The sequence below is a fragment of the Anabrus simplex genome, chromosome 4 (assembly GCF_040414725.1).
Source record: "Anabrus simplex isolate iqAnaSimp1 chromosome 4, ASM4041472v1, whole genome shotgun sequence".
In the NCBI taxonomy this organism is placed as follows: domain Eukaryota; kingdom Metazoa; phylum Arthropoda; class Insecta; order Orthoptera; family Tettigoniidae; genus Anabrus; species Anabrus simplex.
The window spans coordinates 398,136,336-398,163,462 of NC_090268.1; the positions used below are offsets into that span (position 1 = coordinate 398,136,336).

At 39.3% G+C, this 27,127-nt stretch overlaps 1 pseudogene; it reads left to right on the forward strand.

Annotated features, from left to right (window-relative positions):
* Positions 1 to 2,936: 2,936 nt before the first annotated feature.
* Positions 2,937 to 27,127, forward strand: part of LOC137500503 (uncharacterized) — a 40,618-nt pseudogene continuing 16,427 nt past the window's right edge.

Consider the following 27,127-nt stretch of genomic DNA (forward strand, 5'->3'; position numbering starts at 1 on the left):
ATGTCAGGAATGATATAACAAATTACCAATTAGTATCAGTAAACTCTGAAAATGACATTTTTACTACTACAGTTAACATTGAAAACTTGACAATAGTTAATGTGTACAAGCCATCAGATACTACTTGGCCTAATCCTCCTATACCTTCTCTGCAGTAACCTACTATACATCTCGGCAATTTCAACAGTCATCATCATCTTTGGGGATATAACAAGGATGACTCTAATGGTGAAGTTCTTGTGGACTGGATAGAAACCGAAAATTTGAATGTGATTTTTGATGCTAAGGACCTGCTTACCTTTTAATCAGATTGCTGGTCTCGAGGCTACACCCCAGATCTTTGTTTCACAAATCGGCTTCATAATTCACACAATCAAGTTCGACGTACAGTGCTCAATGATTTCCCACATAGTCAACACAGGCCTATTCTCTTGGAGGTTGGGATGTCTTTACCTGTTGTTCGATAACATCCTAAACCGAGGTGGAACTTCAAGAAAGCCAACTGGACTGAATTTGCAAAGCAAACAGACTCCAATATAAGATGGATCAAACCAACATACAACAACTACGGCAGATTTGTAGTTGTTACAAAAGGTGCAGCGAGACGATGCATCCCTAGAGGATATCGTAACTCCCTGGCTGGAGTTCAGAGAGTGAGGAATTACTACGAGAATATGAAGAACATCCTAATTCCGACAATGCAGCTGGTCTCCTCCAGTACTTGGATGAGAGTTGAAGAAGGATCTGCCATGAAACAGTGGAATCCCTAGATTACACCCATTCTAGCAGAAAGGCCTGGTCTATAATTAGGAAATTGGATTCTTCAAACACTGCAACTAAGAGATTAAAAACAGTCATCAATCTTAATGATTTTGCTAATCATCTAATATCAGTTTCCAAAAACACAAAAGACAAGCGAACCTAAAAGGATATCAAATTAAAGTTGAACATCAAGAAAAGAGCAGCACCGCAGTTTTCTGAATTCTCTACTCCATTCAAATAAGGGGAAACTAAAGCCGCAATAAAAAGTATGAAACTTGGAAAAGCTGCAGGATTTGATGGAATTTATCCTGAATTTTTGGTTCATTGCGGACCACAATAAAATAGTTAACCAACTTCTTCACTAATATTCTGCAAACTGGAATCATCCCACCTCTGATGATGAAAACAAAGATAATAGCCATACTGAAACCAAACAAAGATCCATCTAAAGTGGAAAGCTACCGTCCAATAGCACTTCTAAGTGTTATATATAAACTCCTTGAGCGACTGATCTACAATAGAATTTATGAAACAACCAACAGCTACATTCCTATAGAGCAAGCAGGATTTAGATCTGGAAGAAGTTGTAATGATCAAGTACTGTCTCTCACCACCTATATCGAAAATGGATATGAGAGGAAATCAGTAAGCGTGGCTGCCTTTTTGGATCCAGACACATCATCAAAAAAAAAATTTCATTTATGCTGATGAGATTTGTTTGGTAACTCAGTGCTCCAACTTTTATGATGCTGAAACTACTTTAGCCACTGATCTGGAAGCCTTGGATGTATACTTCAAGAAATGGTGCCTCCACCTCAAAACAAAGTTATATCTACATTCCACTCACGCAACAGACAGTCTAATTACAAACCAACAATAAAATTCCGAGGTCAAGTATTGCCGTTCTGCAGTACACCAAAATACTTGGTAATAGCACTTGATAGAACTTTGACTTTCAAGCAACATTTCTCAAATGTAACTGCTAAATTAAAAAAGTAGAAATAATATTCTTCAGAAACTTGCAGGTACATCATTGGGAGCCAATACTCATGTTCTATGATCAACAGCATTAGCCTTATCATATTTTGTTGCTGAAAACTGCTGCCCCTCTTGGATCAATAGTGTTCACACAAAGAAGATCGATGTACAACTCAATCAGGCAATGCGCATAATCACGGGTTGCATTCGGAGCACGAACAAACTATGGCTTCCTGTTCTCAGCAATATTCCACCTCCAGCCCTAAGACGATCAGAAGCTCTCCTAAAGGTTTGGAAGAACATTCAGCAGAACCCCCAACTACCCATCCATCAAGATATTACGCACACTGATCATCAACGATTAAAATCAAGGAAACCACCCTGGCGTACAGCAATGGATCTTGACCGAAGATCTTTTCATTTTAACAGTTTATGGAAAGCCCAGTGGGATCAGTCTTCAGTAGTGAACAAACATCTAGTTGAGAATCCTTCCAAACGACTACAAGGATTTGATCTTCCAAAACGACAGTGGAGAATCATCAGTCGAATAAGAACAGGACAAGGCAGATGTGGTTATCTGTTGTGTAAATGGGGTTGGACTAGGTCTGCAGATTGTGATTGTGGTGTCTCTTCTCAGTCAATCCACCACATTGTTGCGGACTGCCCAATTCGAGCTTTCAAAGGAACGCTAATGGACATTCACCGCACATCGGATGAAGCAGTTGATTGGGTCAAAATGCTAGACCTATAGGTGGGCCGCTACAAGGTTGCACTTGACAGTTATAGTTCATGTTGGCATTACTACAAAAAATAATTGAAGAACGTCACCCGTCAATCAGAATGACCAATCCATTACTTTTTATGTCAGATACAGTTAATCGATTTTATACATATTAGTTCGTATTTAATTCTGTAGAGTGCGTATAACCTTTTATATACTTACAAAAACATGAGCATTTTTAAAAAATTGTAATGTTTAAGCGAGCTGCAAAATAAAGATGAACTATTTTCATTTGGTCGTTGTTGGCAATATGGCTAGTATAGTGGTGCCATCTATAACTACCTTGACTTCCGTATTGAAGTGTTGCCGCTTGTCTGTCGTTGCTAGCACGTGGTCAGGTGTGGTTCGCGCGTTGATGAAAGTGGTGTTTTTTTGTGAGATAACTGTGATTATTTTTTGTAACTAGTGCAGTGCGATGTCACGGAAACGACAATATGATGAATCGCGAAGTGATAATCCTTTGCGCCGAGGAGTGCCCCTTAATAGTCAGACATGTGAATTAGTGCGGAGAACTCGCGAGTTTTACGAGAGGGAGAGGGAATTCGTACGTTTGCATGGTCGTCCCTCTGTTCCTGCAGATCAAGTCGTGGAACGAACAAGTCAAACATTAGGGCTTTCAAAGCGCACTGTGGTTCAGAAAGGTGTTCTCCTCCAGGAACTGAAGGAAAAATGGACTGGGGAACCTAGCAGTGGCGGAAACAAGGCTGAGAGTGGGGACTTGTTTCTTAGCACGCCAGGAAAGAAACGATTTAAGCCATCTCCTGTTACAGGAATTGATTCTTTCCAGGCTGATGCAATACGTAGACACGTGTACGATTATTACAGCAGGAAGGAATATCCTGTGGTGGCAAAATTACTAGTCTCCCTTAAACAGAAAAATCTTTTCTCCGGGGGTAAAACTTCCTTAAAATCGGTATTGCGAGCCTTAGGTTTCAGATACAAAAAACTGAACGGAAGAAAACTGTTGCTTGAAAAGTCGCACATCGTGATGGCTAGGAGTATTTTTTAAATAAACTTGTCGGTAAGGATCTCCACGAGGTAATATGGTTGGATGAGACGTGGGTGAATGCTGGGGAGTGCATTGATAAATCTTGGACTGATGACAGTCCTAAAAGCTCCGGTAATCAACCGACTGGGAAGGGCGCCAGATTAATAATAGCGCACGCGGGTTCATCCAGTGGTTTTGTGGAAGGTGGTCTTCTAATGTTCCGATCGAAAAAAACCGGTGATTATCACGAAGATATGGACCATGTTCGCTTTTTAGATTGGTTTAAGAAGCTCCTGCAACAGCTCAAAGGCCCTTCCGTAATTGTTATGGACAATGCACCTTACCACTCGGTAATAATGGACAAGACCCCTACTTCGAACGCCCGTAAAGAATTGTTAGTGGAATGGCTGCAGGCAAGAAATATCCCAGCGCATATGGGTATGACTAAATTAGCCTTATATGCACTGGTGAAACAAAACAAACCGGTTTCACCGACGTACGTAGTTGATGAGGTAGCGAAGGAACAAGGACACGAGGTTGTTAGGTTGCCGCCGTACCACTGTCACTTCAACCCTATTGAATTGGTATGGAGTGATGTGAAACGCTACGTTCGCACAAATAACAAATCCTTCACAATTACTGAAGTGGAAAGACTGTTCCGAGAGGGTATTGCTCTAGTGGATGCGGCTTCTTGGAGGAAGAAAGTTGGCCATGTCGCAACATTAATTAACTCGGCGATGGCCATAGATGGCATCATCAGTGACTGTCGGGAGTTGATGATCTGCCTGGACGATGACGACGACGACGACGACGACAATGATGATGACGACAACAACAACAACAACAACAACAGCAACAACAACGAAGGCGACGGTAGTGATGGCAGTGATCTGGAGGGTATAGAACCTCTACCAATGTAAACAAGGTAAGAAGAATAACTTTTCTGAATCTTCGTAAATTTAATAGATTTTACTCGAAATCTTTTGTGTTAGCACCGGTGTATATTATCGTAACATTTATTGGTGTATTTAAAGTGAGTTTCTTGTCTGCCGATTTCTTACGCATTCTCTAACATTGGGATAATAAGAACTTCGTAGTAGATTTATCTCGTATCATTTTGTGTGATATATTTCATTGTAAACTTAATCGGTGTCTTGAAAGTGCGATTGTTGTCGGCCGATTTCATTTGTATCGTGTATCGTCGCGATGGCATTAAGAACATTTCTCTCTTGTTTCTAAAATCTTACGTGTCGTGCAATCAGCTGTTGCTATGGCGGCAACATCGCTTCGTGCGCCACTGCAGTGTGACCAACATTTTGCGTAGCTGTCATGTGCAACCTTACGCCGGCCCACCTATAGAGTTATAGTATTGTACTGACTTGTGACTACACACATTTATCCTGAACTATATGCATGTGTGTACATAGATTCATCATACGATAAATAAATAAATAACCATACGCGACGTGTTTCTACTCATCAACGATTTAGTAGTTGCTTTCATTTTCCAGTATTATTGTTACATACTGTACAAGGTTTCGTATATTATATGAAGGAGGTACTTGTATAAATGTCGGTATTATATCAAATTGATCTAGTGGCGAGAACAATAGGAGATAAGCTAATAATAGTAGGCTAAATTATAATAAATGTATTTAATATAACATGTTAGGCTAACGTGAAATACTATGCAGGCCTACTGGTATTTTGGGCTACAACTAATTAATGTTTAACCACAGCAATTAATGAAACAGTGACATTTTCTCACCAAGGATCTTAACTGGAAATGAGTTACTACAGTCGAGAGTCGACATTAACTCTGAAGAACAAAGAATATCGGAGTTTCAGAAGCAACAAATGAAGTGGAAGTTCATCCTTCCCTCTCACTCTGCGGCATATAAACTCGTTTTGTGGGTAGCTCGTCCTTGAATGCTCTGTTCCCTCCCCTACACATTCTTATCTTTCCCTTGCAGTCAAATTGGCGAGAATTACATAGTACAACTGTCTCATGAGAGATGGCGCAGTAATGGCCATGGCAACACATCGCCGATAGACCATCAGTGGCCAAGCCCTTCGACTTTTGATTCTGTGCCTCATATACTTTCGCAGTGGACGTGTCTGTCAAGTTGTTTATTATGAGTGTTGTGTATGCTTCGCTGTAACAGTGCGACAGTGCGACTGTGTGAATTGTGTTATTTAATATTGTGACTTTTCTAAAAATTGATAGCGATGTCCAAGAAGAGACTGTACAATAATGACTACATTAAATATGGCTTCACAGTCGTTGAACCGAACGGAATACAACAGCCTCAATGCGTAATATGTCACTGTGATCTGAGTAACGATGCGATGAGGCCTGTGCGTTTGGAGAGATATTTAAACACGAAGCATTCAGCCTTAAAAGACCCCACATAATTTTTTGCAACTAAACTCAACTCACTAAAATGTATGAAATTAGATTCATCGGGTACTTTTAACCAAGAAAATGAGAAAGCAGTGGAAGCATCATATGAACTAGATCTTCTGATTGCCAAAGACAACAAAGCACATACAGTTGGGGAAACATTAGTAAAGCCATGCATGTTATTATCCGTAAATATAGTTTTGGATGAAGGGAGTCGGCAGAAATGGTCTAAAATTTCTCTTTTTGATAACACAGTGAAGTGCAGACTTCAAGAACTGTCAGAAGACATTGAAATGCAAATTTTGGAGGTGAAAGCATCTCCAGTGTATTCAATTCAGTGTGAAGAAACAACCGATGTAGCCCATTGTCAACTGATTGTATACTGTCGATTTATCGACAATGGAATTTTAAGAGAAGAAATGTTCTTCTACCAATGTTTGAAAACAACTTCAAAAGCTTGTGATATGTTTTCTTCCATCGGTAGTTTTTGTAGTGGTTATATGTACGGATGGTGCACCTGCTATGATTGGGTCACTTTCTGGGTTTCTCAAATTGACCAATGATAAAAACCCAAATATCATGGTAACCCACTGTATAATTCACAGGCAGGCTTTGGCGGCAAAAACCTTGCCCCAAGATTTTAATAACTCTCTAAAAGTCGCTATAAGAATTGTGAACTCTGTGAAGACAAGTTATTTACAGACAAGATTGTTTTAAGCCCTTTGTGTTGACGTTCAAGCCGATCACAAAACTCTCCTTTTCCACACACAGGTTCGCTGGGCATCAAAAGGGAACATGTTGGCTCGGCTGTGTGAATTAAAGTCTGAAGTTGAAATTTTTCTTCATGATGAAGGTAAGAACGATCTGTATGAAGTGTTTACTGATGCCAATTTTATCGTCTCATTGGCATATCTTTGCGATTTTTTGAAGCTTTGAACAGTTTGAACTTAAAGCTTCAAGGCAAAAACTCCAATATTATGCTTGCTTATGATGCCATCAGAGCTTTCCTAGAAAAAATACGGTTACGGAAACGCCGGCTTCAGTTGAACAACTTCTCATCCTTTCACCGCATTAATGAAATTTTGCCGGAAAATGAACGTGATCGTAATAAACTTAAGGTGCAAATTCAGTCACATTTGGATTCCCTGGCACAAAAATTCAATTTCTACTTTTCTGATATCTCGTCAGATGAATGGTCCTGGATGTTAACAAAAAATCCGTTTGCCATTGACATTGAAGCATTGCCAGCACAACTTAAAGAAGGACCCATAGATTTGAAGTGTGATTCAAAGCTAAAAGATGATTACAAAATATTAGGACTGGGCGACGTTTGAGTAAACTGTCTTGCAGTGTATCCTGAAGTAGCCAAAAAGCATTGCGTGTCATTTTCCCATTTTCAACGACATATTTATGCGAGTCAATATTTTCAACGCTGAGTGTCATAAAAACAAAGCAGCGCTGTCGGATTGATGTTGCAAGTGATCTCCGCCGTGCTCTGTCAAATAGCAAATCAAACATACCGAATCTTACCAAGAGAAACCAGTGTCAACCCTCTCACTGACATTTGTTGACTAATTTAAGGATTTATTTTAAAAGTGTGTTCTTTGTATTGTGCTAAAATGAAGTTAGTATGACATAGATATAAAGCGCGTATTTCATATTATTTTTTCGTAAATAATTGAATAATGGATTAATTCATTATGTAGTGTCATTAGGTTAGGTCTATATCCTCCAGGTCAGTTTATCGGAGATGTTATAGAAATGACGGGGGAGGGGGGGGGGCGCGATGACCACCCGTATCTGAAAAGGGGGCGTCAGCTGGAAAAGTTTGGGAATCACTATCCTAGCTACTTACAATGATCCTGGTGGAGTGCCACAGCGCTTGTAAATAAATTTTACAATACTGGAACAGTGGAAAAGAAGGAGCATAAGCGCACGAACAGTCTTAAGAGGGGTGACGCTACACGAAATTTCTACAAATCTTGAAAAATCGCCGAACACATCTCTCCCAAAATTTAGCATTTCCGATTTTTGTGCATACAAAGCAACAAAGCTGCTAAAAAGCAAGCCCCTTGTTTAAAACATGATGATCCAGCAGCAAGTGTGCGATTTTTTGAGTGGTATCTTTCATCGGTCCATGATGGTTTAATTGACCCAGAGCTCGTCTTTTTTCCATGTGAGGCCTGGTTTCATCTTACTAGCCGTGTGAACACTGAACAGTCATGACACTCACTGTTGTAGAACATCCTCATATTTTGCATGAAATTCCTCATTAGAACAGAATATTGGTGTTTGCTGTGTTGTTAATGCAAGAAAAATAATTGAGCCTTTTACGAGACGACGGTAAATGAAAATAGGTACCGAGATTGCGTTTTGACGGAAGAAAAATTCGCTTGGATGGTTTCAACAAGATTCAGCCACTGCGCATACAGCGGGAGAACCCCTTCCTTCAGTCTCGGAATTGCCTTCAGACGGAGTGATCTAACAGTGTGTGATTTTTACTTGTAGGGCAGAATGAAAGAAAGGTTTATCAGAAAATTCCTCATACAACGGAGGAACTAAAAGAAAACATTACGAATGAGATCAAAAACATTACAGTGGAAAACTCACTCGCGTCAGTCAAAATATGCTTTCCAGGTACAGTTCCCGTATAACCCAAGAATGACGACACTTCAGCTTCTGTTATAAGGTTAGGTTGTATTGTATACACAGCATATGAAGTAGGGAGTCCTAGAGGGCGCGCTGCACGTACGCTTGATGGCGGAGAGGCGAACGCATCGGTCAAGTGTTAAAAATAAAGCCTTCTGGCAGTGTACTATAAATGTTACACCTATTGAATACACGTTTTTTAAACGACTTTACATTTATTTCACAGTTATTTCAGGACAAGTTTAAGTTCTTTTGAACTATCATTGGCTGATTAATATTTAAAATTGACAAAAATACATTATAAAAATACAGATGACATTACTATCCTATCCAACAATAGATAGGAAGCAATTCAGGCTGTAGAAAATCTCCTTGGAACCAGACTGCAAATTTTTAATGAAAAGGAAACGTATACGGAAGGGACTAGATCAGGTTTCAACAGTCAACAGCTAATAATCAGATATAGAAATATCGCTCTCAAGTAGACATGTTGAAGTATCTAGGTAAAATTATTCAACCAGCGGGGTTAAATCAGCAAGCTGACAAATAACTGCAAAACTTCAAAGAGCACATAAAATTACTTGGAATAGATACAATAAATGAACTGTATCAGAAAAGAAAAAAATTTCGACATTATAACACAGTAGTGAAATATAGAAGCATTTTATGCATCTTAAACTCTTGTAATTGTTGGCAGATCTTGAATAAAGATGATCAAGAAATAAGAAAGACCGCCTCTGTGGTGTAGTAGTTAGTGTGATTAGCTGTCAGCCCCGGAAGCCCGGGTTCGATTCCCGGCTCTGCCACGAAATTTGAAAAGTGGTACGAGGGCTGGAACGGGGTCTACTCAGCCTCAGTAGGTCAAATGAGTAGAGGTGGGTTCGATTCCCACGTCAGCCATCCTCGAGATGGTTTTCCGTTGTTTCCCACTTCTCCTCCAGGCAAATGCCAGGATGGTACCTAACTTAAGGCCACGGCCGTTTCCTTCCCTCTTCCTTGTCTATCCCTTCCAATCTTTCCATCCCCCCGCAAGGCCCCTGCTCAGCATAGTAGGTGAGGCCGCCTTGGCGAGGTACTGGTCATCCTCCCCAATTTCATTCCCCGACCCAGAGTCTGAAGCTCTTGGACACTGCCCTTGAGGCGGTAGAGGTGGGATTCCTCGCTAAGTCTGAGGGAAGAACCGACCCTCGAGGGTAAAAAGATGAAGAAGAAGGACAAGAAGAAGAAGAAAACAAGAAAGGAAAATCCTCAGAAAAATCTTACGTCTAAAATGCGAAAATTGAATTTGGATGAAAAGGAAATCACGTGAATTCTATCAAGTTTCAGAAAAAATCACAGATACCATCAGGAAACAGTAGTTACAATTTTATGGCCACTTATATGGAATGGATAAAACAGCCTCACAAAGAAAAGTATAAACTTAGCTTTATCAAAAAAAAAAATATGAATGAAGATCTAAACGAAATTGGCATTAATGAAGAAGCCATTAGAGGTAGAACAAAATTCAGAGCCTTAACTCAAATGCACAAATTTTCGGTAAAGCACACCCTATTATATACAACAAGGACTGAACAACGTAAAAAGCGACACGGCGAGAGGATGAAGAGAAATTCGGGAAGAGAAGAAGGAAAAACAAAAATATGCTAATAAGTTCGTAACAAATAAAAACAATTCTAAGATGTGCTAAAATAATGATATATACTTGAAGAATGTGAAAATGAAAAAAATATAGTAAGAAACCAGAGTGGCGATTTAAGAATCCACTTGTAAAGTGTTCAAATGTACAATGCACAAAAAAATTAGAATGTTCTTTATGGTTGGACGTTTACGATCCACTTCTTGAAGGTCTAAATGCGCAGTATGTGTGTATTCGCTAGCAGAAAATAACCGGAATCACAATCTCCATAAACAAATATTTAATTATTTAAAGGCTTTTCTTTTCATTCTTGACGTAATTGAACTCCGTTTAATTTGTCTACATTACTAACGTAACCCCCACTCAACAGAGTTTTTACTTGACCGAAACTGTGCATATGACATAAATATATATATGAAATTTGTTGAGGTCGGCATATTTAAACAACTCCAAATGAAAATCTCCCTCCAGAATTCTCATATTTGGTTTCCTTGCTCCCTAATCTCTCTATTCCCATCAACCATTCCTCCAGGCTGATGTTACGAACTCTGAGACAATGACAGTAAAATTTAAGACTGTATGTCGAGATTATCTGCTGAACAGTTCTGACTTTATCGGGTGACTTTTGCCGTATGTGGTGGCGGTTATTAGTGTTTGAAGGGAAGTTCAACTACGCAACCATCTTCTATTTACACTAATCAAAAACAAAATGGAAGAGATCCGAAACTTAAAATGAAGGTATCGGCCAAAAAAGGGGGGAAAGCCACGAAGGGCGTAAAAATGAAAATCTCCCTAGGTCTCGAAAGCCTAATACCGTCGGGATTAGAAAAGGACAAGAGTTGACCATGGGATGTCGGATATGAAAGACGAAAGAGAGGAGCCTGACTCAAGTAGACGGAAGCAATGCCAAACTCAGCTAGGTATACCGTGGTCACCAACTCACGCTCCCTGGTCCACATTTTAGTCACCTCTTACGACAGGGATGGATATCGTGAATGTTACTCTACCGCTCGCAGCCACAGAGAGTAGTTTGGCGTATGGCGTGATATGCAGTTGGACTAGTGGAGTTTGCAGCTTCAATGAAAATACGCTATTCTCTCTTACAATTAGTACCAGTATTACAATACTAGTAGTTTTATTGAAGCAGCCAATGCATGTAGTATATATTTTTAAAATTATTATTTAACGTCGCACCGACACATGGAACAATTTCGGCAACGCAAGGATGGGAAAGCAGCATCTCTGGCCTTAATTAGGGTACATATCCGTTGTGGAAATGGAACACTACCTTCAGGTCTACCGATGGTAGAATACAAACCCACTATCTGCTGAACTTAAGCTCACAGCTAAGTACCGGAACTACGTAACCAACTCGTTCGGTAATTATTTTAATTTTTAATTGTTGTATATCATTACACTGAGTTTTAGCATTATCATCGTTTATCGTGACATTTTCTTATCTTTTCTTCACTATGTACGATTTCCTTCTTAATTAAATTATATTAAGGAGGCTTCACATTTCTTCTATTCCTTGGTAGTTCCTTTCATTCCTGCCCATTTCCTTCTAATGTTTATTATGTGTTCTTCTGGTTTCTATTAATCGTTGTTGTATTTTCGATTTTTTAACAGGAAACGTTCACCGGTTTGAAGTCATATAATACATCGTCTTTTATAAGCATTTGCGAAGTTATATTCCTTGTCATTATTCTATTGTCTGCGAGCTAATTTATGTGAACTGTATGCCATATTTGTCTAAACACTGGAGGATTCTGCGTGAAGTAGGAGCACACTACTCAATATATTCTTCAGTTTTCATATCGGAGAATAAAGGACCTTTGTGGAAATAATCATCGTTCCAGGTATACAGCGCGTCTCTTATAACCCCGGACCTAGCGTACGGTGTTTGTATTCTGCGTTACAGCAGCTGCCTTAGCCCGACTTACGTCGCGCGCGGCCCCCCTGCTTTAAGCGTGTATACCAGAGGTACTCAGCCGGACGTCCATTGAGGCTAGCCCAGTGTGACCGGGCTGGAGTGACGTAAATGCGGGCAGCTTACATAATAAGCATACGTCACTGCGAAGCGAGAGAGCGACTGGACTTTGCAGGAAGGGAACGGTGACGTTCGGTTGTCATTATCAAGCTCTCCTCCACTGCTCAGCGAAATCCTGAATGGGGTACAGTATGTAAGAAGAAAGCTATAATCGCAAGAAAACCGACCTTTTCAAGATATTCCTGTTTGATTTATACTGTTCTCGGTGTAAACAGCCTGTTTTATTTTCTGATATTCATGCATTTAAAGAAAACTAACAGGTTATCATTTCTGTTTTACATTTTAAAAAGGTATGTGGTTTAAGCGCACAAGTTACAATTCATAATTCCTTGGATGGGAATGACAGTATTTCAATTTCTTAAGAAGTAAAATTCCTGGTATTCATACAGCAAAAGTAATATACTTACATAATTCAACAAATTTACTGCTTGATTTTGCACAGTGTTGTTGTGTCGCTTGAATGTCCCTATCCACGGAATTAGAAAATAGTATTTAAAACTTACCAGGCATCCGATGATAATAACTAGCCTCTAAATGGCGAGGAAGTTTCATATCGAGTGGTGACATAGATATTTATTATCCAATATAAACGTAAAACTACACTGTAAATGTACCTACAAAATTGATGATAATTTGAACCCAAGCAACCACAAGCCACAGCTTATTCACCTTAACTCTGTATTATATTAGAAATGCTTAAAAAGTACCTCTTAAATCTAATAGTGAAAATTGTAATTTATTACGTACATTACAGAAATATTTGAGGTCGTAAACCTCGTTATTGCATCCGGTCAAAATAAGTAAACTGCAATTAACATAAATAACTTATTTCTTACAATGTAAATTGAAAATTACATGGATTTCTGCCCTCTTTCTTTCATTATTTTTCTACCTCCATTTCAAACTCGTGTACCGCCACAGTGATCGGGAGTGTTTGGGAGAACTTCATCCAAACTTTACGGCTTGTGACGTAACCACATGATTGTGTTTGAACAGCATATGCTCATCGCCTGCCCGCCCGCTTACATTGTTGGACGCCCGCGAGACGAAATGCCCAGCGTGAACACTTCTGGTGTATACGATCTTGTGTGAAACCTTACCTTATAAAAGATGCTGGGAGTGTCATCCTCCATAATGAGGGAATACATAAACACCATTAGGATGTTCTGCACACCAATAGCGATAGTTATGACTGTTCACACGACCATTAAGATGAAACTAGTCCTCATCCGAAAAGAACACATGCTGTGGGTAGTATAAGCGATCATTCATGGATACAAGATTTCACTCACAATGCCTCACTCTTGTGGCTGGATCAGCAGATTTTAAACAATGGGACCGTATAAATATTTACGGTCTGATGTGTAACAGCTGTGTAGCTCTAGGTGCAAAAGAAACCGAAACCCCTACTTCTTGTGTTAATTTTGTGAGTAAGTTTATCGGTGACCGTTCAAGATTCGCAACAATGTGTCATCTAGCTTTTCCTCTATTAAAACTGTTCGTGTTCACGCATGTATTTATTTTATTTTATTGAGCACTGAGCTAGTAGTTTCAAATGAATTTATAACTAGCTGATTTACCTGTGCTTCGCTTCGGAATTCTACATTGTATATAGAATTGTAGGTTAGGTAGAGTACACGTTGTGAGGAAGACTGTATTAAATTGCATAGCTATTAACGTTACCCTAGAAACGCGACGGAGAAATCACCAAACGTCTGTTCTCATATGAAGACTGCGTTAGGGAATTTTCATTGTAATGGTAAGCCCGCTTGCTTACCGTCAGTCACATTCAGGTTGGGGAATTGCATTATTATTATTATTATTTATCGATACTTCCACCTCTGGGCCACGATTACACAATCTTCCTCCTGTCACGCAGACTGATACCCTTCTCTTTACATTCTCCCCAAAGATTCTTGAGTCTTTGACTACTTCTTGCTCGTTCTTCCACCGAGATGTTCCGTGGCTCGCATGTTGCTCTTCAGACGCATCCCTCAATCCCGCAACCTTCTTCCTAAATGATGTCCTTTCTTTTATATCCTCCTCCTTGATACCTATTTCTGCCAAGTCATTGTGTACCTGTGTAAGCCATCCCCGTTGTCTTTTTCCATCTTTCCTGCAGAAGAAGTATCCTGTTGGCCAATCTCTTAGGGTTCATTCTTTTGATATGTCCATAAAACACCAGTCTCCTTTTTCTCATCACAGTCGTGATTCTTTCTACTGTCTTGTAGAACTCCAAATTCGATCTTAACCGACATGTGTTTGGGTCACTCGTCGACTTTCTAGGACCTAAGATTTTTCGCAAGGATCTTCTTTCTCTTTTTTCAAGGAGTGTGTCAGCCATCCTCGTCAAGGTTTCTGCTCCATAAAGGCACTCTGTTCTAACCACTGTGCAGTAATGTTTTAACTTGGCCTGAATTGAGAGAGACTTGAACTTATAGGTGTCATGACATAGTCTGAATGCCAACTCCATTCTTCTCACCCTCTCCTTTAATTCCTCCTTTTCATCTCCATTGGGGGTGAGTATTTCCCCAGGTATTTAAATTTTTGCACACTCTGGATATCTCCATACAATGTAACAAGTCTGTCCGTGTCGCCTTTTTTTATAGAAACCATGAATACTATTTTTTCGAAGGAGATTCTTAACCCTGTTTTGACTGCAACATTCTGTAGTTCTTCGACTTGTTTCTTGGCTGTTTGACGGTTGTCTGTAATAAGAACGACATCGTCTGCGAAGGCAAGGCAATCCAACATCATCGCATTTTTTCCACCACCTATCTTTACCCCATTCTTCATTCCATTTTCAGTCATTCGCATCCTCCATTCCCTAATAACTTTTTCTAAAATGCAATTAAAGAGTAGTGGAGAAAGGCTGTCTCCTTGCCTCAAACCCGTTTTTATCTGAAATGCATTTGAGAGTTCGCCCATAAATTGGACTTGAGAAAAGGTGTTTGTAAGAGATTGCCGAATTATGGCCAGAGATTTGTCATCCACTCCAAACTCGTGCAGAACGTTCCTGAGCACTCCACGATATATAGGAAGCATATGCCTTTTTTAAATCAACGAAGGTTATGATTGTCCTCTTCTGATTTATCATTGATCTTATTTTTATAAGTGATTTTAGAATATAAATCTGCTCAGCACATGAACGCCCTTTCCTAAACCCTGCCTGGTATTCACCAATTTGTTTATCTATATGTGTTTCCATCCTCTGCTGCAATGCTTTGGATATAATTTTGTATGCTATAGGAAGAAGAGAGATACCTCTGTATTTGTTGACGTTACTTTGGTCCCCTTTTTTGTGTAAAGGATGAATGAGTGCATTTTTCCAATCACATGGTATTTCTTCTTTTTCCCAAATAAAAGCGAATAATCCCTCTAGTTTTTCCAGTATATTTTCAACTGAAAATTTGAATAACTCTGCACTAATTCAATCTTTCCCAGGAGCTTTGTTGTTTTTAGTTGCTTAATGATGTCCCTAATTTCTTGCTTATTTAATGGTAATGAATCCTTCAACTTGAATTGAGGCTCTCCATAGTTGGCTAGATACTCGCGATTCTTCTTGTCACCAATAATGAGTTTCCCTTGTTTTAAAACATAGATTACCAGGGTAGAATTTTTTGATTTTGTTTTTAAATCTTCTATAGAAATATCTTATGTTGTTTCTCTTGAAATTTTCTTCTATGTTGTGCAGCTGTTCTTTCTCGTACTTTCTTTTCGTATTCCGAAGAATTTTTGCTGTGTGTTTCCGTAGTTCCTTGAAGTCTTCGAAATTCTTGTGATAAGTACACCATTTATTCCACGCTTTAGACCTTTTCCGTAAGGCTACTTCACAATCGTCATTCCACCATGGATGTTTCTTCTTTTTGGGGATCATTATAGTCTTTTCAGCTGCTTCTTGTATCCTTCTTGCCATTTCGTCCCAGTTCGAAGATTCCAAGACCTCAAGCTCTCGTTTATAGTTCTCAACAATCTCTTGGTTTATCTTGAGTTCATCATTTCGATATTTCTTGATTTTGGGTGGAGGTCTCTTGAAGGAGTTTGGAATAAACCATATCTTGACTCTAACAAGGTAGTGGGCAGAATCTATGTTTGCACCTTTTTGCGCTTTAACGTTCAAAATCTCTGCAGGGTTCGATGTGGCTACATGTGGCTAACATGGGATTTGGTGAACGCCATGTCATTAATTTCTTCCTTTCTTTCTTGAATTGGGTGGACATTAACTTGAGATTGAATACTTCATACACTTCAATAAGCCTTTCCCCATTTCTGTTGGTTCTTATATGCCCAGGATGACTGCCAACTATTTTTCTGTATTTTCTTTCCTTGCTAACTTGAGCATTAAAATGACCCATTAATATTTTAATCATATGTTCCGAAGTTTCCAACAACTCTTTTTCCATGAGAGACCAGAATTCTTCATCTGGATTTTTCTTGTTGCCCTCATTAATAGGTGCATGCCCATTGAAGACAGCATATGGTTTGTTTCCACTCTTCAAGGTTAAGATGGAAAGCCTAGCGGAAAGTGATCGAAAATCAATGATTACATCTATAATTGAATTGTGAACAAAAAATGCTGATCCTAGAATTGAAGGTGATTTTCTTTTATTACCCATTTTATATTCCCTGATCGCTGGTTGACCCTTTATTACCTTGTACTTGCCCATCATAGATACTTCATTTGATGGGAATCTTGTTTCCTGTACTGCGAGTAGCTTGATCTGATATCTCTCCAGTTCTTTGATAAGTTCCATCTGTTTACCGACTCTTAGGAGGGTACTGACATTCATTGTACCAAAGAAATGTTTTTTCTTGGTCCTGATCTTTCGGGGTGAGGGATCCTCCGACTGATCCCAACATGATGGTGCAGGGCCCCCAGAATCCAATGACCTGTTTAGACCAGACTCTAACTGGCCCCGGATTTTACCGGCAGGGTTAGTTTCCGATGTGCGTTGTACCATCATGGTAGATTGTGTGAATCATTTCACATGAGGGTGGAACCCGTAGGTCCCACAAAAATTAGAACCAGATTGGTAAGACCCGGAGCATGCTTAAACAGCCGAGCCTGACCTGGATACAGACGCTGACCACAACACCGCCCGCTGTGGGATCAGACGTGTAGATTTACATTTCAAATTGCATTATAATAACAAACACTCACTCTCCATCTGCCTCTTACATCCTCAGAAAGACTCTCTCAGTGGTTTTCCCAACTGAAATGAACATATCTTAGAAGTGAAGCTTCCACGGTGTGAAGAATTATTTAATTTATTTTCCGGGTTGAACCGTGTTGTACTTGTACGCATATCACGTACAGTTTGCCGACGTGTAATTCTGCCTGGGAGACTGATTACCTCGGATCGAGTAGGGGTATTTTAGTCGCCTTGACAAAGAATACTGCAATGTATTCGAAACGTCGGCAAACTGTACGTGATATGCGTACAAGTACAACACGGTTCAACCCGGAAAATAAATTAAATGAAATGAACATAGGTCATTACAATGACGTCAGTAGAAATGGCGCGAGTAAAATCAATGATTTCACATGAAATACTCGATCAAATGAAAAACCACACATTTTCTCACTTTTAACTAACAGTACTACGCTGCCGATCTAACAGTCCAAAATTCCAGAGCTGGAATGACCAGGCCGCTGACAGACACTCGTAGTCTTTTACCGGGGGACGGGGGTGTCGAATAGTGGAAAGTTCCTGAGTAAAATCTATGCCCTTTTACTAATCTGTTCCCTAGGAGTACCCGATGGGTCTGAAAAATCTCAATTCACTACATTGGCGGCGGAAAAATCTGTTTGACTTGGAGGCAATTTTATCCTCCAAGCAAGAGGAGAAACCCCCGCTTCACTGCTAATTTATATAAAATGAATGTAGAATTTAATAAAAGTGAAGGAGGATGAAGCTCTTTTTAAGGAACGGCTCTTTTCATGGTTGAATTTTGAGTTATTTAGTGAATTGTGGTTATATAATTTGGAATATGCCTAAACTGAAATTCTAGACCAGGTCATACTACTACTACTACTACTACTGCTACTACTACTACTACTAATTGAGCCTCTGCCTTACGAGTACACACTGCTCATTCAAAACAGCGCTTCAGAGTAGGGATCGAATAGCTGGAATACTATGATGAACCAGCGAATTACGTACGAGAAGTACGGTATCCGAAAATGTATGAACCAGACGAAAGACATGCCAAAGAAGAAAGTATTCTAACTCCCCAGCTATTTCCTGCCAACATTCAGTCGGCTGTTATACTCGGTCCGCAAGACTAATCCCATCTATCGGAGTTGAGCGGCAACGTAAGAGACCAAGAACATCACCACAAAAAATGGTCAATATAATGTTATTGTTGATGAACGTTATGCGCTTTCAATATTGTTGCCCTTCACATTTAGTTTTCTTCCGACTCTGAAATACCACTCTTATCATAGACGGTACGGTAAAATTGAATAAAACATAAATGGTCTCAAATTGTATTCTCTATAACTTTTGTTATGTAGTGCTTTTTGATAGGACCAATAACATAGGTATTAAAAAATTACATTTTAGGTGCCTTCCCCTAAACTACAATTTCATACAAGGCGAATAAAATTGTTTATAACTTGTTTTATATAAATTTTTGTGATGAATAATTTTATGATATATCAAAATTTTGATTAATTTAACAAATCTTACAAACGTAACTGGATAAAATTTTGATTTTAGAGGTAACAAATTCTACTGACGTGATGGTCACGAATTTAGTGAATATGGACTGTAGTTTCTTATTCCGCAACTCAATATACCGAATTTCAGTAAATTCCGTTTACCTATTTTCTCGTGGCTCGGCGTTGATATGGACTTGGCAACAATAATACAAATTCATGAATATCTGTGTTATCAAGGCCGGTACGATAACAAATGTGTGACATAAATGGTCAGAAATTTAATTCTATATAACTTTAGTTATGTAGTATTTATCGATAGAACCACTAAGAATATAAATATTTCAGAATTAAATTTTAGGCCTTCCCCTAAACTACCATTTCACTCAGCGTGAGTAAAATGATTCATAGCCTAGATTGTAGCGGCTCATCCTCCGACTTCACATACCGAATTTCATTAAATGCTCTTCAGCCTTTTTCTCGTGATGCGTGTACAGACAGACAGACAGACAGACAGACAGACAGACAGACAGACAGACAGACAGACAGACAGACAGACAGACAGACAGACAGACAGACAGACAGACAGACAGACAGACAGACAGACAGACAGACAGACAGACAGACAGACAGACAGACAGACAGACAGAAATTAAGGAAAAGTAAAAAGTGCATTTCCTTGTTACTGCGGACATGACTGATTCAGAAATGACATTCTTTTCAAATTCTAAGCAATGTACAGACAAAACTCTTATTTTATATATATAGATTACGTGAATCTATGCTCGTGCAGGTAATTGGAAATAGCTGAACAAATGCATCGCATACCCGTCGATCCGACTCGTATTTAAATTAACTTTTACATGTGAAAATAGGGTGTTGGAATGATAACTATCTCACCATGTTAACAGCTGGGATTTAGAGTAGCTAATGATGCTACGTCGATCACGTACGCGCTCCTTACAGGGTCAAGAACTATGCCCGCGCCTCCTATACAGCTGCTTAGGTCTCCGAGAGTGTAAACGCCGCTGGACAGTCTGGGTTTAAAAGAGAGACCCAGTATATTTTTCTGTTATGGACATTCAAGTATTTGGATGATTTCACCTGTAAAACCTCATGGCTAAAAGGGCACGATGCACTTATCACAAAATGGAACTACCAGAAGGACTACCCACAACACGATATTATTCTTACGGAACTTCACAAAATGAGTACAGTTTATCATTTGGAAGTCCACAAATTTCCACTATGTCAACGTTATTATCTCGTCAATATACTATTGGTGTAAAGTAGTCTTAGCAGATATGTTTGGTCACTGTACTTCACTCCTATGACGGATCTGCTGTAGTATTTGCCATTATATTCTTTCTTTTGCATAACGTGAAGTCATGTGTTGTGTGAACTCCCTCAGATATCATGAAATGCAGCGTAGTAGAATGATACGATTTTGTTTATGTTTGTCTCTCTTACTTTCCTATACATGGCAGGCAACCAACCCTCATCGGAGAGTCTGTCTTGCATGAGCTGTACGAGGCTAGTAATAGTTCCTTGAAATTACATAAGAATTCTACGATATACGTAGGCGAGTACTGGATATTCACCCGGAAGCCACACCTCTCTTAATACTTCGTGCGATGCTGCCTTTACTCCATTTACGTCCTTACAGACGTCTTTTATCCTTGAAAAGAAATTAATGTTGCATTTGGAGGGGCTATACCGAGTAAAATAGAAGGGCTCTTGAATCACAGATGTTCCACTTAGGTTAGCAATTGTGAGACAATTTGGGACCAACGTGCAGGCGTGTTATCCTGGAGAAGGTAACATTGTCCACTTCTCGTCATCTTAGGCCACTTGCTATCGATGGAATCTCGGTAAGTAGAAATAGATATTTAAGTTTCAAAAAGGCAGAACGCGGCCCACCGTCGCAGCCAAGCCAAGTGAGAAGCCACCCCTACAATAGATTAAGACGCTTTACAGAAAGGCACCTATCACTGGCGGTCCAAGGCCAAGTATATATCAACAACTTCGCGTTTACGTTCGCTGGATTGCACATTCTTTTAATATATGTATGATTCTGATGAGGAAGAAATGCTGCTATTATCTGCTTTTAATTAAAGATTCCGGAAGAGGAAGCATGCCCAAGAAAGACATGAAAAAGTTTGGGGAATATGTCATAAAGTTCAAAATCATGAAAATCAGTTCTTCATTTAGAGTTTCGAACGCTCTTAACGCTTAATACAATGCGCTGAATGAAAATTGAAAAAACTCATATTTTCTTGGTTCATTACCATATCCCATGCCTCCACACATTTCTCAACATTTTTGTAATGCTGAGACCGATCTGTAAGCTTTTCCGTATCCATTGGACACAGGTCGTGACATGAGAACTGTTTTCGATCACAGACCGAGGAGGCCGGCTACAGACCGCCATGTTAGTCCGCTATCTGTTTGGCAAGGACGATATAATATTGCCTATCACAGATTGCACGCTCTTCCGGTGACAGGAGGTCGCGATGGTGAGCGGCATTCTGCCTGGCTGCGCCTTCAATCGGACGCCGCCTTGATTCGAGAGAGAATCAGAAAGAAATACTATGAAATGAACTATAATTGAATGTCGCATATTAGCCATCCTACACATAACCTAACTCTTGTAAAACTTCCAATTATTATGTTTAATAACTTATATTTTAATTATCTTTTATTAAATGCTAGGTACGACTGTATCCTTAAATATGTACTATAAATTTGTATAACCTCAAATACGTATTGTGAATACCTCTCACCTCAAAATCTGTGTAGTCGAAAACTGTAGAAAACTCTGTAATATTCGCATATTGGATATAATCCACTATCATTCTGATATATATATGGAGGGTTCTGGAAACTTACTGTCATGTTTTATTATCCAGATCCGTGTAGAAACATTAGGGATGCTATAGATTTCTCCGTGTGTGTTTGTCAACTGTAATCGAACACTCCAGTTTGATCTACTCCAATCGAAAGGCCGGTCGATCGATTGTTCCATGTGTGTGCGGATGTCTTCCATTTAGAGTGTTGCAGGAACATTTCCAGAAGTCGTTTTTTCTAGACTGTTTTTTTCGAATGGTACTTTGCACCCTAACCTTACAAGGGTACAATATATATCGAGCTGACAGGGCGAGAGGCCAGAGTGTGCCTTAGAGTGTGGAGTGTGGGTTCAAGTGAGTGTTACAGTGAGTCGAGGATTTGGTTGATATCTGTATTTGTCAGAATCAACCTGAGTGAGCTAGAGGGTAGTTAGTTTTGACTTTTGATGGTGTGAATAATCAGTGCGTGGACTTACCGGGTCAGGAATGGAATGAATGAAGCCTCCAACTTGCGGCGAGGATAAAAATTGTGCCGGCTGCCGAAGCCTGTCTCACTCCTCTGGGACAATGATTAATGAATGACATATGAAAGCTGATATCTGTACTTTTCAGAATCGACTGTGTGATGAGGAAGTGAATGATCAGTGTGAGTATTTGTTGATATATGTACTTGGTGGAACTGACATTAAATTGCTTCAGTGTGTTTCAATTAATAGTGTTGTAGTGTTGTGTATAATATTGTGCATAACTGTGTGTTATTAAAGAATAGGCTTAGCGACAATAAAGTGGTTTTATGCAAGGAAGTGAACGTATCTCGTGTGATATTTATTTTCACCAAAATAAAATCGCATTGATAACGACATGAAGTCGAAGATATTTTCAAAATATTAAACCAAAATGAATATACAGTGTCAGTCACTGAATATAAAGAAGCAACTTACTTGCAATGAGCGAGATTCAGTTTTACGATATTAGGGCTATCCTTCACGAGTTCTGCTATATGGAAGGCTGCGTCCCGCGTTAAAAAGTTACCCTCAAGGTCAATAGTTGTCACAAACTGGTTGTAAACCATGGACTCGCAGATGGCCCGAATCGCCCGTGGCTCGACACCATAGTACTGGTTAGGAAAGAAACCAATTATTGAGTTAGAAACATCCCGTAACTGTATAGAGGGATTCATGAGTACTCAGTAGGTACTCGCTGTCACATTCAGAATTCATTTCTAAAGACATTTCTAGGGAAAATTATTCTCTTCATATAATTCATAGATTTACGTCAATATATATGTTTTTGAAAATATTGGCTACATCGAACAAAATTAATAGGGAGTGAATTCAGAAGAAGAAGAAGAAGAAGGATTTGTAGAAGGAAATTCAAAACATTCAAGGACCTAAATACATTTTTTTTTCAATTTCATACAGGCTTACTGATTCTATTTGAAATACTGGAACAGTTCTTATTTTATAGACATTCGGGAACTGTTCAAGTTTTCGAAATCATTTCTGAAAATATACGCTACCAACTCCTTAAACCCGGACAGTACTTTCCGTTCAATTTATCGAGAAAGGGTGCTACAAATACGGATGGTGCCTGTTTAGTTTCAGGTCAGATAATCAGTAAGAAGAGGAAGAAGAAGAGGGGAAGTAGTTATTTTAGTTTACTTGTTAATTCTTGAGCCGGCCCCGTGGTGTAGTCGTAGCGTGCCTGCTTCTTACCCGGAGGCTCCGGGTTCGATTCCCGGCCAGGTCAGGGATTTTTACCTGAACCTGAGGGCTGGTTCGAGGTCTACTCGGCCTACGATTAGAATTAAGGAGCTATCTGACGGTAAGATGGCGGCTCCGGTCTAGAAAGCCAAGAATAACGGCCGAGATGATTCGTCGTGTTGACCACACGACACCTCGTAATCTGCAGTCCTTCGGGCTGAGCAGCGGTCGCTTGGTAGGCCAAGGCCCTTCAAGGGCTGTAGTGCCATGGGGTTTGGTTTGGTTTGTTAATTCTTGAACATCAAGCATCAGAATCTCTCTCTGATAGAAAAGGTTTGATATATGGTGGCTAACGTTCGTTAAGATTTGCTTCAAAAATATTCCAAAACTTCTACTTTTTTGTGTACAATAAGGAAGGGGTAATTAAATGTTTAATTTTAAGCAAGTAGATAAACCATAGCAGAAAATAATAGTACATTATGCAACAACACTATAATGGCATTAATTAAAACATGGGTGCATTTTAAAACGAGTTTTATAATTTCCATACGAGTGTCTTAATTACCATTATAGGTGAGTTTCATACGACTGGTTATGCTGGACGATAATTATAACTCTATTTTTTAAATATTCATAAATTTCTGTGGCGTGATGTCGCTTGAGAGCTGAGTTTACTGAACAGAGCCCAGAGTGCATGCGCTAGGATATTGATTTTCCGTGAGTGTATCAGAGACCATGACAATGTCATATGTTTTCAAAGCTTTGATAGAAGGTTATCATAACCTAGCTTTATTTCAAATACAAATTGTTTATTGTACAGTTTATGGTGCAGTGAATTTGCGGGAATGTGCCGTGTGGTTGTGGAATATTGGAAGTAGAAGGTGCATTGATGGTAATATGTGTGTCCGATATGTTTGATTTTGTTATCCTTACCTAATTGGTCAAACAGTTGTATCATAATGAAAATCTGAACTTTGATTGGTGGGGAACCTGTATCACAATGAAAATTGCAACTCTGATTGGTGGAGAACCTGTATCATAATGAAAATCTGAACTCTGATTGGTGGAGAACTTGTATCATATTGAAACTTGAACTATAATGAGCCTCATTAAGATTCAGTTTTCTGGTATATTATAATATTTACATTTCGGCATCGTCGAGAATAAAATATTGTACGCAACAGACACTAAAGTGGTACGTTTAAGTTGCTCGTTTAGAAATTCTATCCTCGCCATCGGTTCAGACATAAACATCTCACTCGTAAATTAAATGGTCACTTTCGGTGGCAAATGCGTAATAATAACCATCTGAGTCCGGAATGAAGTCAATTTTGTCACAGTATAAAATAAATGGTAATTAACATCTTGTGTAGTATTCATTAGATATCAAATTAATGCCTTTGACACATCGTCACGCAAATCACCTGTGTTCGACGCGTGCAGAGACGTTTGTTTTGTTGTACTGTGCTGTGAAAGATGTAAAAGGTGTGTACCTCAAGTTATATGGTAATAAAACATCAACATTAATGCTATGAGAACCAATGAACAGTCCTTAAGTTACCAGGATCGTAAACATGGTTATCCTCTCCTGGATTAATGAAGGTAATACGAAATTTACGATATACTGTAATATATGCGACCTTTACCTGTTGGAAATGGATTAGCTTCTACATTAGTAATCATGATGGTGGGAAAGATTACTTGGGCTGGGTGTGCAGAGACACCATTTTTGCTGTAGGTGGGTAAAGAACCACAGTGCTGCAATCAGGCGAGGAAGCATTTCAACAAGGTTAAGTTACTTGTTATCTGATTCATAATCTCTCCGACTATTCGTGTTTGCATTACTGTGAAGTGGAGTTCCCCCAATCAGGGAAGATTTCTAATAATATTGTGCGAAAATAATCAGAGTATAGTATAATTTTCCGTCGCGTGCATCGATACACCGGCCTGGTGTGGATCGATTTTATATTGGGTCTCTCTTCATGCTCATACGTGTGTGTGCGTGCCTATACTGCCTGCCTGTGTACGGTTTAGTACTCTCCGTATCTCGTAATCTCGTAATTTTATTTTTAATTTTTCTTTCTCTTTTCTGTTTTCGTTTTAGTTGGCTGGTTTGGACCATGTGTGGTGTGCTATTTTATATTTCTAGGCCGTTATCTGCTCCATTGTCGGCGATTATATTTTGTTTTTGTAACTGTGGCAAGATCCTCTTTTTCTTAAGCTTCTGCTCCACTGGGAGGCTGTGCTTGAACATTGCTGTTGTGACGCGCTAGTATCGAGTGGACGCTCGATTGGAGCACGGATGTGCTAACTGTTGATATGTGCGCGGTCCGCATGTTGTACTACTATAGTATTATCCCTTTGGTGGTTCAATTTTCTGATTCCTTCGATATCGTATTCCACGTCACATTGTTTTTTCTGAAACGAGTTTGTACGTTATGTGGCCATACGTACGTGAATACTGCGATTGTATGCACTGTCTCTGTGTAACACGAAACCTTGCCATTGAACGGGATCCTACTTGATGTTCTACATTTCTGCAGTAATGTAAGTAATTTTTAATGCTGCTGCCCATTTCTGCTTTCATCTATCTATATATATAAAATTGGATGTTGGTATATTTGACGTTAATAGACTCAAAAACTACTGGACCGATTTCGCTGAAATTTTCACAATTTGTTCTTATTACATCTGAAAGGGATTATGAAGTGGTTTGAACGAAATCGGTAAGGTAGTTTTATTATTATGAGTAATTTTATGTAACTTTATTAAATTGCAAAGCCACACCAAGATTGGATCGACTTGATGGACAGATTGTCGCTACGCGACAGCAGCTTACGCTATACCATGATAGTCCGCTAAATGAAATGGCGTATCATTTTTAGTGCCGGGAGTGCCCGAGGACATGTTCGGCTCGCCACGTGCAGGTCTTGTGATTTGACTCCCGTAGGCGATCTGCACGTCGTGATGAGGATAATATTTGCTGTATATAGGAAGATGAAAACACGCCGCATTGACTTACAAAGTACCTTTCTTGATAGGAGGTGCATTCTTATGCCCATTATTTTGAAATAGCAATCCAACGTGCCGTGATCGAGATGTACTTTCACGTCATAGTACCAACATTGATAGTTCTGCCCATTTTGAAGAATATAGCTGTGTATTAGACGTGTAAAATATTTAAGAAACTTTTAAAAATATAGAATATCAACAATGGAATGACAAGAGTTATCACCCCCCTCCTAACGAAGAGCAATTGGGGGTTTCCAACGAGCAAAGGCGAGTCTATGTAATCTATAGGGGTATAGGTGGGTATATAGGTACGTGTGTATGCATTGCATCTCCTCCTGTACCACTCGAGCGATTTCAACCAAACTTGGTACACTTATGACTTAATATCAGGAAAAAAACCTCGTGGGGGAAAGATACCACAAGCGCCCTTAAAGGGGAGGCCTTGGGGACGAGTTAAAAAAATAATCGAAAATAGTGTTGAAATCATAGTTTTCGGGGTCGCTGAGATAAATAGTGACACTCCGGATTTTAAAGTCCAACTTCAGTCCCCTTCGGGGCGGGAGCGAGGGGGAGTGAGAAATAATATTAATAATATTAATAATAAGAAGAATAAGAAAAATAAAAAATAGAGCCGAATTCATCATTTTCAGGGTGGCT